Here is a 5868-nt window from a genome sequence, read left to right as displayed (position 1 = left end):
TTCTGTATAATCAGTTATATGATACCACTTACACTGGGCCTCTAATCATGATATGAGGGGACACACTTTATTTTATTCATTCTCTGACAATAAATGTATATGAATGAGCATCATCTAAACAGTTTGTGCTGTTGAAAATTAGTGTAAAATTTCCTACTTGATAGAATCCTTATATTCTTGACTTAGCTGTTTATATGAGACAGTGGTTCTCAAACATTAGCATGTATTTAGAATCACTTGCAAGGCTGGATAAAACACAGAATACTGGGCCCACCTGAGAGTTTCTGATTCAGCAAGTCTGGGGTGGGGCTTGAGAATTCACAAGTCTGACAAGTTCACAAATGATGCTGCAGCTGCTACTGCTAGGACCACACTTTAAGAACCAGTGATCTAAGAAATGAGAAATCCAGATAGAGGACCAATTTTTTTTTTTTTATCATTGAAGGGTGTCAAAAAGGAATTTTGGAAAAATGCCACAAGCAGAATATATTTTCAAAAAAAAAGAACATTGCTCTCCTGTATCGAAAGTCTACAACTATGAATTTTAGAACCTTTTTGCAGCCTATCCTCCTAAAATCAGTTAAAAGTTTGCTGTTCTCCTTGCATATTGTGCTCTGTGAGAGAAGGGACTAAGTGTATATATTTTTATAGACCACATTCTAAAATAAATGAATGAATGGCTTTTTATTATAATATTTTCAAATAATTATGCTTTGGGTTAAATATTTTTTCAACTTTACACATTTGATATATAGAATGCTAAAAGAAAACAAGTATTATTTACTAGGCCTCTGTTCATATGTTAAACAGCAATATTTTACTTTGGGGGAATGTGTTCTACATGCATTTAACTTATTTCAGAACATACATGTATATATGTTCATATATATATATACATACATACACAAACACATTTGAAACAGACACACAGACACACACACATAAGTGCAAATGATAGAAGGAAGCATAGTGTTTGGATTAGGACTAGCCAGGGCTTTGGTGTCTGAGAGATCTGAACCTTAAGCACAAGTTATTTCACCTCTCAGCTTCCGCTTTCATCTTCTTTTCACCAATAAATTGCAGATAATGACACATTCTTCATAGATAATCTTATAAGAAATAGATGAGGTAATGTATATAAACTACATAGCTAGTGTCTTGAATATAGAAGGTATTTTAAAAATGATCACTAATTATTATTATTTATATCAATCACACATTATATTAGGTTAATGGTATTATGTTAATGATTACATTATTATTAATAATAAATGGTACCTAAAATGCTTAGTAAATGCTTGATGAATAAGTGAATAGAATAATTCACCTTACTGGAACCTTAAAAACATACCACATGTAAGTAAAATAGATGATATTTATACCTCAAAAATATTCACTTACATCAATATGCTAAAAAATAAAGCTTATTTCTTGATGACAAGCACAGACACAATTTGATGCTTGTCTTTCATATTTCAGTTCATATTTATGTTTTGTAGGTATCTATATTTAGTCATGCTTTCCATGTTACAGGGCTCAGTGAATGTTGACTAATTACCTGCAAACCATTTGGAACAAAAAATGAGTATATTTTCTGCTTGTATTATCTTTCAGCTCAATTTACACATTATTTTGTTATCCTTAAATATGTACATTTCAAGACTGGATTCCTTTGTTCTGTGGTTGGGCAGAAACCAAAGTGCTAACCTGGTGGAGAGAGTGAGCAGGACAGGCACCCAATACCATGAACAATCCAAATCCTGATTAATGTTTTCACAATTGTGCTTATTTCACTACCTCTTGTTTCCAAATAATGGAAGAAAAAAAAGCCTGACTGGATTATTTAAAGAGAGAAACTGCATAGGAGCCTTCATTAATAGCAGTGGTCTGAAGTGACTGAGGGTCCCTTTAAGAAAATGACAAGATTACATGGAAATTACAGCTGTATCTAATGATTCTTAATAATGGCAGGTTCCAAATCCTATATAATAAAAGGCTAATATGCAAATCTACCAAACGGCTGAAGAACCGGTTGCTCTGATGTGCACTGACTACCAGGGGGCAGATGCTCAATGCAGGAGCTGCCCCCTGGTGGTCAGTGCGCTCCCACAGCCAACCTCCCATGGTCCCACCCCACCCACCCCCATCTCCCACCCCCAGCCTGGTCAGTCAGAAGCCAGGCTCACGGTTGGTGAGTGCAGTGGCAGTGGTGGGAGCCTCTCCTGCCTCCGCAGCAGCACTAAGGATGCCAACTGCCTACTTAGGCCCACTCCCCATGGACATCCCCTGAGGGCTCCTGGACTGCAAGAAGGCGCAGGCTGGGCTGAGGGAATCCCCCACCCCTGAGTGCACGAATTTCGTGCACCAGGCCTCTAGTTACTAATAAGTAATTTCAGTTTCTGGCTTTCACATCTTTGATTTTATTCTCCAGCAAAATAAAAGAGAAGAACATTTTGAAGTAGCAAAAATAAAATTTAATTTTTGCCTTTCATGTGTAACATCAGAGGGGTGGTACTGCTCGGCACTGTAACTCTTCAGTTCTACTGTAAGCATAAAGCCCAGTCTAAACTATGACTGTAACTTACTGAGATTTTATTTGAATGGCTCTGAATTACATGCCGAGGGTCACAACAGGCAGCTACTCTGTGAGGGCTTTTAGTTATTGGGAAAGGTGGAAATTGCAAGTGCGGGAATAATTATGTTATGTTACCGGCACTAGAGGTTAAATGTGGATAAAAGCCTTGATCTAAAGTGATGTCCTAATTGAACTGGGGGAAATCACCATAAGAATTAAGTCTCTAAATAGGTAGCACCAGCAAACTCCACAACCCCTTGGGATGTAAGAATCAACCCTGGGGATACAAGGGTCAGACCTTGGAGTACTCATTGCTGGTAACTACAATGCTAGGTGCTTCGGGATCTATCTTGCCCTAAAATATCTCCCTTCTTCATTTGTTACCTGAACGTTCACTGGGGTGATTATTAATGTATCAGAGACATCAACTGGACATTTGTTCTCAGGGGAAGAGCTGGAACACATGCACTGCTATCTTTTCCATTCCATCCTCATTTTTCAAGTATTCCCAGCCTGCACCTGTGTCATGGGCAGCCTACATCAGAGCATGAGACTTTCCATTGTGCCTCTTTAAATGCATCTTCAGTTCTCTTCATTATCTAAATCTGTTGAGGTAATTCATACATCTAACTCCTGCTCTAGGGCACAAAGGTTGGGTCTTTTAGAAGCTTCTGGAGACCTCCCCACAGGTTATATTTGTCCAAGACACAGCTAATGGGAAATGCAGTCACTCATCCCAACTGCCCTGCATGTTGAAAGCTCCTCAGATACACTGGGTAAACCTTCACTCAAATGTGGAGTCAGTGTATCTAGTACCTCTTCCTCCTTCTTCTGACAAGTTTGCCAGAAGGTAAAACGAGGTTTGTCCCATGATTTGCTACTTATGGGCCCGTGTTGGTACCCAAAGGGTACTTTTTCCATATTAAGTGTTCTATAAGACAATTTATTCTGGAATGTTCCCTGGAAACAATGCCAAGTTTGATTTTTCTACTGTTGGGAGTGATTTGAACACCCACTGCTTTTCTGTGCCCAATAAACTGCCCTTCTTGGGGTCAATGGCTGCTGTTGCTGTGCAGATGGCCATTAATACATGTATTTTCTCAATAAGGAGATTGAGGCTGATGAAGCCTCTGACTCAACTGGTTGCAACCATGTGCCACGGTCATCATATTTTTACAGCAGTCACAGATCCACCTGTTGTTATCTCTGAGACTTTTTTTTTTAACAAGAAAGCTAATATATTAGAATAAAAACAAATTTTCAAAATTGTGCCACTAGTAGTTATATCAATGTGTAGACTACCATTTCCTTCAGATTTTGGTTACCATAGAGATAGTTAAAACATACAAAATAGTCTCCTAAATATTGCTACTTTCCACAACACTCTCTAAATGTTTGCTGTTTGTGACTCTTTTGAAAGTTTTAGTCTACAGTTCTCCAGCTGAAGAAACTCAGATGCTTTCACATTGAGTACTTATTTGTTTATAAGCTTGACATTCATGGCAGCTAATACATTTCAACTTACGATGCCCTTTAATGCCTGCTGACAATACATTTAAAACTTCTCATCTAAGTTGGATGTCCCCAAAACCTTGACAACAAAACCAATAAAAGTAGCCTTGCATCCTGTGTACTAGTTCTTTGGAGAATAAAAGGAATGCAAAGTAAGTCAATGAGAAACCATGGGCAAAATATTTTAATGGGTCATCATCAAAGAGAATATAAATTCCTCTGTTCTTCAAATACATATTACTGGGTTTTTTTTTTCCCCCTCTCATTTCTTTATATCTGTAATCTTGCTGCAATCAGTAACTGGAGAACTGGTATGGCCATTTTTTGCAGGCTTTTACTATTCAGACAAATGTGACAGTCCTCAAAGAAATTTGAGAACAGAATTTACCCCAGATAGTTTTTTTAACCTTCAATACATCATCAAAGAGCTACATGTTAAAAAAAATTCCATTGACCATCCACTTGTTCATTTCCTCCACTCCTCCTCCTCCTCTCTTGCCTTCTTTTCAAACTTGAATGGGTACAGACACTAGGGGGTTGAGGGTATGTGCTGGGGGGGGGGGTGGCGTTGGTCCGGGGGAGGTCAATGGGAGGAAAAGTAGACCTATGTAATACTATATGTAATACTTTAAACAATAAAATAAAACTTAAAAAAAGGAAAGTCAGTTATCTATGTTAACCCAAACTTAAAAAGCTGAAATGAGAGGCAACAGTATTTATTTGGGATCAAAAATTGTAATTTGGGGAGAACGAATTCAGGCAGAAGCCCGAATAGTGTTTCTCCCCCCTTCTACATAATTGGGACTGAGAGTTTTTATGGAGAAAAAGGGAGGAAGATGAGCTGTATTTAAGAAAATCTTATTGGTGCTGGATGAAGTAAGGTTAAATTGTACTTTGTGGATTCACTTGAGATTTGGTCATCAGGCAAAAGGCTAGATTTGCACTTCATTGATTGGTTAGCAATGTGGTGACTGGCAAAGTTCAACATTCTTACACACAGCATATTCTTGTTCCTACTAAGGTTTTGAAATATTGGCTGTCTGGTCCAGTTCAAAAGACAAAAATAAAAACAAGGTGTTCAGGGCTGCTTCTCTGAAGTGGCTACCCCACCTCTATTATCACATGGTTCCACTCCTGCCATCTCTCACAGTTTACATCCGAATCACCTGGAGGACCTATTAAAAAACGGCTTCCTGGGTCTGACCCAGTGCGTCTGGGATGTGAGCTGATAATTTACATTTCTAACAAGTTCTCAGCTGATGCTGCTACTGGTCCAAGGACCACCCCTTGAGAACAGGGTTCTACTCCTTACTAAAACTTTGACCCATGGACCAGAAGCATCATCAGTGTTACCCGGGGCATGCTAGAAATTCAGAATCTCAGCAGCCTTCATCCCAGGACTATTTCATTAGAATGTGCATTTTAACTAGATGATTTAACAGGTGCATTCTCCCAATGATTCATATGCTTATTGGAGTTTTTAAAAATCAAGGTTCTAAAAAGTAGGATGGAGCAGGGTTGGATGATTTCCCTAAGGCTGGATAAAGTAGCACATTGCCAGGTGTAGAGAAATCCAAATGGTGAGAAGCCTTACATTATGTATAAATTTATATGTTTGTGGTCTGTGAAAATATCCTTTAAAAAGAGATAGTTGGTTGCAGATTGAGGAGCTTCAGACTCAGTGACTGCACAACTAGCAACCCAGGTGACAAGCAAAACAGAAGCAAGGCAGAGTTTCCAGGGTAGTAGCGGTCAAAGCAACACCCGCATACCGGAGCCTA

Source organism: Eptesicus fuscus, chromosome 8 (assembly GCF_027574615.1).
Source record: "Eptesicus fuscus isolate TK198812 chromosome 8, DD_ASM_mEF_20220401, whole genome shotgun sequence".
Lineage (NCBI taxonomy): Eukaryota > Metazoa > Chordata > Mammalia > Chiroptera > Vespertilionidae > Eptesicus > Eptesicus fuscus.
This window is presented reverse-complemented; position numbering follows the sequence as displayed.